At 47.0% G+C, this 6,945-nt stretch overlaps 1 protein-coding gene across 2 annotated transcripts in view; it reads right to left on the reverse strand.

Annotated features, from left to right (window-relative positions):
- The window catches only part of LOC122560512, a 30,585-nt gene extending 26,063 nt beyond the window's left edge, over positions 1 to 4,522 (reverse strand). The window contains exons 1-2 of one of the 2 annotated variants that reach the window (XM_043711185.1): positions 4,391 to 4,522; positions 3,118 to 3,432 (exon numbers count right to left, since the gene is read on the reverse strand). The gene's annotated coding sequence lies outside the window, so the exon portion shown is untranslated. The remainder of the gene's footprint in view (positions 1 to 3,117; positions 3,433 to 4,390) is intronic. The other variant, XM_043711183.1, reaches the window with a different exon arrangement.
- Positions 4,523 to 6,945: the final 2,423 nt, after the last annotated feature.

Genomic DNA, 6,945 nt, shown 5'->3' on the forward strand with positions numbered 1-6,945 from the left:
AAAGTCTTTTCCCTGGGGTCAGGGAGTCCAGAACTAGAGGGCATAGGTTTAGGGTGAGAGGGGAAAGATATAAAAGAGACCTAAGGGACAACTTTTTCACGCAGAGGGTGGTACGTGTATGGAATGAGCTGCCAGAGGATGTGGTGAAGGCTGGTACAATTGCAACATTTAAGAAGCATTTGGATGGGTATATGAATAGGAAGGGTTTAGAGTGATATGGGCTGGGTGCTGGCAGGTGAGACTAGACTGTGTTGGGATATCTGGTCGGCATGGACAGGTTGGACCGAAGGGTCTGTTTCCATGCTATACATTTCTATGACTCTATAACTCTAGGTTGGGAAGTTATGTTGTAGTTATACAGGACGTTGGTGAGGATGCACTTGGAAGTAATGTGTTCAATTTTGCTCACATTGTTATTGGAAGGATGTTAATAAACTGGAAACAATGCAGAAGAAATTTATAAGAATTTTGCCTGGACTCAATGGTATGAGCTGTAGGGACCTTTTATTATAGAGCATAAGAGACTAGGGTGGACCTTTCAGAGGTGTTCAAGGTCATGAGAAGCATGGATAAGGTGAACAAACTCAGTCATTTTCCCAGGGCTGGGGAATCGAGGAGTAGAGGGCATCAGTTTAAGGTTAGAGAGGAAAGAATAAAAGGGAACCTGAGGGGAAACCTTTTTTACACAGAGGCTGGTACGCGTATGGAATAAGCTGCCAGTGGCAGAGGTTGAGGCGGGTACATTAAGAACATTGGAAAGGTAATCGGACAAATACATGGCTAGGAAAGGATTAGAAGGATATGGGCCAAGTGCAGGGAAATAGGGTTCACGTGGGTGGACATTTTGGTCGGTATCTACCAATTTGGACCAAAAGGCCTGTCTCCGTGCTGCAGGACTCTACAACTCTATGACTCTTTCTGAAGTGTGCAATTTTAACAAAATGTTGAGTGAATCAGATTACAACCAAAGCAAACACTTTAATTAGATTTGGCAAGATTTTCTCTTCAAAGAAAAAATGCAAGTATTGTGTGATGGAACCTCCAACAGCAGATGCGATAAATGAAATAGTCTCCTTCTGTGCTGTAAATAAGTTAAAGTCATGTACAGCTATATTACTGAGTGTAGAGCATATCTCAATCATGATTTTTTTGAAGTTCAAACCATTAATTTTGTTATGATGTAATGTGATGGTAATACTAGGTCAGTCAGATCCCAGAGTGAGCTTCGCTTGAATGATATATTTTCTTTTTTTTTTACTATGCTGGTCAGACTCTGAATGTATTCACAAGAGGCTGTCATTGTACTTTTAACAAAAAACATTGAAGTTTAAAGACAGACAAGAGAAAAATGTAACACAATCCAAGAACTATTTTTAAAAGTCCTATTTCAAATATGGGGCAAAAAGTTTCAAATATCTTCCCTGATATCAATCTTACAAACACACAAACCTCATTGTAGGGTCATTCCTGTCCCAATGTTCAGCTGGTATGACTTTAACCACTTTCTTTCTGACCACATTCTACATTCAAAGGATGTGATTTTCTTTCATCAGTGTCTCTTCCTGAGACCCTTCAACAAGCTTCCAACTCAGCTCACTTACAACCTGTCATGGTCCCTGACACCAATATCTCCAATAGGTTTGTAGGATGGCTTCCTCTCGGACATTCTCAAACCAGAAGCTCTTCAGCCACATTCTCAAACCAGAAGCTCTTCAGCCACTTTCTCAAACAGAAGCTCTTCAGCCACATTCTCAAACTCTCCTCTGTGCAGAAGCTCTTCAGCCACATTCTCAAACTCTCCTCTGCACAGAAGCTCTTCAGCCACATTCTCAAACCCAACCACAAGGGATGAACTCGGATTTCACCAGTTTCCTCATTTCCCCTCCCCCCCACCTTGTCTCAGTCAAATCCCTCGAACTCAGCACCGCCTTCCTAACCCGATTCTCCTGTTCCCTGGATGCTGCCTGACCTGCTGCGCAGTTCCAGCAACACATTTTCAGCTCCTCTCTGACACCTCCACAGCGTTCTGTTTCTGGGGTTTTATTCTCAGCAACTCAGGAGATCTCCCTGGCCCTGCCCTGAGTGGTTTGGAGACTGACTCACAGCACATCTGCTGTTATGGACTTTTTCTATCTGAATGAATCTGCAAACTGCCTGACATCTGCTGAATTGTTCTGACTTTGTGTTACTGTACTCCTGTTGCCAGGCAGCAGCAGTTCTATTCTCTCTTCTGCCTTATTTTCTAATGCACTGAACTGTTCATTCCAGTTGTTTAAAGGCTACATTAACATAAATGTAAAGACTACAAATGTCAAGACACTCCTGTGGTACTCAGAGTAAAAATACAAAATTAAACTAAAAACCATGTCTTACCCTTCTTGTGGGAGAAAATCTACTACCCTGTCTACCCACAGCATGGCCACAAAGAACAGAAGGAACCATGTCTATAACAGAAACTACCCAGAGTGTCTCAGCCTTGACCAAACAGACTAAGACAAACAGGAGATGACTCCAGCCATTTACAGACTGGGGAATACACTTCCAGACAGAGCCTGACAATAAACTTCCTAGCTGAAAAATGTGTAGCTGGAAAAGCGCAGCAGGTCAGGCAGCATCCAAGGAGCAGGAGACGTTTCGGGTAGGGCTTATGCCTGAAGCGTCGATTCTCCTGCTCCTTGGATGCTGCCTGACCTGTTGCGCTTTTCCGGCAACACATTTTTCAGCTCTGGTCTCCAGCATCTGCAGTCCTCACTTTCTCCTAATAAACTTCCTAGCCCACAATGAGCACAACCGCTCCCAAAGCCCTTATGGCAGCTTGTTCCTCACACATACTGGAACACCACAGAGGATGTTCAGACTGAAAGGCACCAAGGTACCTTTCTTGTGGAATAACTACAGTGAAACCGTCGAAGGCAGGATGAGAGACATTAGCACCTATTCTCACAGAGTATGGGAATCTCCTGACTCAATCACAGACTGATTGCTGCTAACGGAGGGCTGATTGTCCTCCCGTTGATCGTGTTTCACTCTTGATTGTTCTGTAATTCACACCACATTACTGTATCCCTATAAAAACTGCCTGTGCCCACTGTTTGAGGAAGAGAACCCTTGATCTACCTGTGCAAGGTTGTCAGTTCTGTGTCAGCCTCGTCAATTTCTCTTCCAGCGATATCGCTTGTTTTAAACAGTTTGTCAATTTCATCCGATCCGCGCATGTGTGGTCTTTATTCAATGGAGTTGATTCCTGATGAAGGGCTTTTGCCCGAAACGTCGATTTTGCTGAAGCTCCTCGATGCTGCCTGAACTGCTGTGCTCTTCCAGCACCATTGATCCAGAATCTGGTTTCCAGCATCTGCAGCCATTGTTTTTACCTAATTTCTCTGACAGTTTGGCGTAGTCCGGCAGAGTCTTAAATTAGACAGGGTCCCGGACCTGAACAAAATTTTAAATCGATTCAGGCCTGGTGAGCTGACCCTTGCTTAGCGGGTCAGACCTCTAGAAAGGTTGGGCGACTGGGGAGGGCAGCCACAACTCTGATTAATTTAAAGTCTCCCACGTTTCGGCACTGAGCACTGCTTGGTAAAGGCAGTGGTAAGCTCTGAAAACCTGGCCATCCCAAATTATACCCCATTCAGGCAGATGCGTGATCCAACTTGAGCCAGAACACAAACTGAGTGTCTGATCCAGCCCGGGGAAAAGGTTCTGTCTGGAACTGTATTCCCCAGTCGGAGCACTTCCCTAAACTTATCTAAACTCATGCCATACGAAGGTAGGTCGCCGTACCTAGCTTCCCTATTCTGTCCTCAAACAATATTGGCTGGTGACCAGTATAAACAGGATATTCCCGACCTTACTGTCCGAGCAGGAATGGTTACCCTGGTGCTTGTTACTTCCCCGAGAGAGCTGGTGTCCGCGGACCGCCGCCTCAGTGGGACAAGTCACTGGGCTGGTCCTTCTCCTGGGGGTTTGGGGTCCCGTTATCTCTGGTTCGAGCTGGGAATAGAGAACAGACTGCAGCGCTGACAAACACAGAAACGAACAGGTCGGACAAAGATTTACATGTAGGACAGACAGCCGACACAAAACACTAGACAAACAAACAAAATAAGCAGGGCCGCCCTGTCAATTTCCCACGGTCACAGGATCTTTAATGAGAGAAATTTAATTGGCGTCTTTCCTTCTGTCTCGCCAGGCACCCCCTGCCGATCCACCTTTCCCCGGGCTGGATCGGGCAGATCCAACTTTCCCCCACCTCGGACTAAAATTAAAATCACTGAGTCTCAAAAACTCTTTGGGGAAAAAAGGAACCTCTGCCAGCAACCACACCCCCCCCCCCCTCCCACCGCCGCCGCCGCCGCCCTCTCCCCTTCCTTCAGTAACCCACACTTACCTGGGCGCCGTGGAACTTGATACTGGGGGATGGGGTGAGGTGGCTGTGTTACTGGCTTCTGGGCTGCACAGGGCAGCAGAGACACAGAGAGAGGGAGCAGCGATGGTCCGGCAGCCTTTCACAATTCATGCTCGTACTCTACAGGGTCCTAGTGCCTGAATGCATTACTCATTGAACCTTGGAGAAAATTCGACCCTTTGTGTTCGGCCTTGCATACACATTTGCTTGCTGGGGTTGAATGTCTGTTTCAATCCCTGCAGCTCAAGATCTAGAGATGACTTGATTTAATTTGCGTTTGGTAATCTATGATGATTTTTCTTTTAAGGAACCATCAGTGCTTATGAAATGCAAATTCTGCATGGGTTTTATTAATAAGATATTAACTCTTCCGTTCTTCTTGCACACTATGACTGCCCTGCTGTCACTCTCTAACTAGTCAAAGAATGAACTAAAGGAGATCAAAGCAGTCACTTTAACTAGATTGGCATCAGACTGTACATTGCTTCTCTTATCAAAGATTTCAGAAGCATGTTTACTTAAAAAAATACAATAAAATTCAATGATATGGTGTAATACAGAGTAAGGAACATTTTGGCATCCTGGACTGAGGTGCAGAATGGTTCTGTATGAGAATAAATGTGAATTATATATGGTTTAATTAAAATACAAAAGAAAACTGTAAAACTGAGAGTTTAAAGATGGTTCTAAACCTCCCAAACCACCAATATTGCTTTCAGAAAATTATATTGGCATAGCTAAATGTTGTTTTGGGATCCACATAATTTTAAGACTGCTGTGTCTCATCAGGAAGTATGGAGTACCCATGGTAGAGCTACTATCTAACCCTAGGACAGGCAAGATCGACGTTTCGGGCAAAAGCCCTTCATCAGGAAGGGCTTTTGCCCGAAACGTCGATCTTGCCTGTCCTCGGATACTGCCTGAATTGCTGTGCTCTTCCAGCACCACTGATCCAGAATCTGGTTTCCAGCATCTGCAGTCATTGTTTTTACTATCTAACCCTGTCACCTTCAACGTACGACCTATCACAGTCCCTGATACCGCAATAACGTTTGCTTCATGCCCAGTAGCCCTCCTGGGTCGGCAGACATTGGAAGGCAGCATCCACTGCTCTGTTCAGGGTCTCACACTGGAAATCCCAGACACATTACGCCATGCTGCGGGCAGCAATTACCCACAGCCCTGAACTCTCCGACCCTGCCAGCTCCAGCTCCACCCAGTCTTGCTTGGGCAGGCCTACCTGAACCCTTTTTGACCCCCTCCTTTCCCTCTTGCCAACAGCCCCTTCATCCCCCACTTTATCTTTCCTTTGTTGGGTGATATTGACAGACCGCTTTGTCTTGTCAATTTCACTGGGCAGCATCCTGCCCACAGGGACCGGCATCACTCTATACTGTGCATGCGGACTCTCATCTCACCCTCACCTCCCCGCTAGCACTCACTGGGCGGTACTTTATAGGACCTCAGGGGATTGCAGCAGAAGTTCAACCCAGTGGAGAGCAGGCTGTGCTGTTCTGAAATGACCCAATAATGTTCCCCTCGTCATTAAGAACACTTGACTCCCCAAGGACTTAGGACCCATGATAGTGTGGCTGCGACAGCAACCCCTCCATGTTGCACCCCTTGGTCAGGCCACTGTCCGCTTACTTCAGATTGCCCAACTCAGCCAGGTTGAGTTCTGCGTGCTCTGTGCTCCCAGCTGGGCCTGTTTTGGAGGTAAACCTTCCTTACAACTGTTGTCCACCTCGATGGCCGCATTATCTGTTCAGATCAGAGTGGTGCTGGAAAAGCACAGCAGGTCAGGCAGCATCCAAGGAGCAGGAAAATCGATGTTTCGGGCAAAAGCCCTTCATCAGGAATAGAAATGCTCAGGCCACTTTCACGAGACAGAGCCCAGCCACTGCCTCCCCTTACGAAAACCCCCTGTTACTAGCCGACCTTTCAGCCTCACTGTGGGCCCAGTACTCTAACCATGCAGGCCAAGTGCTGTCCGCCCCAGCTCACAGTGTGACAGTCAGGCAGGGAGCACTCCTGCCATCAATACGGCAGTACCCACTCTGCCAGCAGCAACAAACAGGATTAAGCCAGTTATTGACTCCCTCCTACAACAGGGCATTCTGGCTCCCACAAGCAGCCCATGCAATACTCCCATCCTATCCATCCCAAAACCCGGGAGGCCAGGAAAGTGGCAATTTGTCCAAGATCTAAGGGCTGTCAATGCCATTGATGTTCCCTGCTCCCCAGTAGTCCCTGACATTAACGCCATCCTCACTAGTATCCCTGCGTTCGCTACCTGCTTCTCTGTAATCACCCTCCCTTCCCTCACACAGAACGCCCTTGCAGACGACCGTGATTGTTTAGCCCTAGTAGAGACGGTTGTCACCCTGTGCCCTGACCTCTCTGAGACACCACTAGAATCCCCTGACCCTATGGCAGCAGTGCAGGCTGCTCAAGACGCTGCTCCACAAGAGGAGGAGGAGGAAGGCTGGGCCTATCTTGGAGCTAAACAGTCACCTTGCTTACAGCTGCTTGTCCAG

Source organism: Chiloscyllium plagiosum, chromosome 21, assembly GCF_004010195.1.
Source record: "Chiloscyllium plagiosum isolate BGI_BamShark_2017 chromosome 21, ASM401019v2, whole genome shotgun sequence".
Classification (NCBI taxonomy): Eukaryota; Metazoa; Chordata; class Chondrichthyes; order Orectolobiformes; family Hemiscylliidae; genus Chiloscyllium; species Chiloscyllium plagiosum.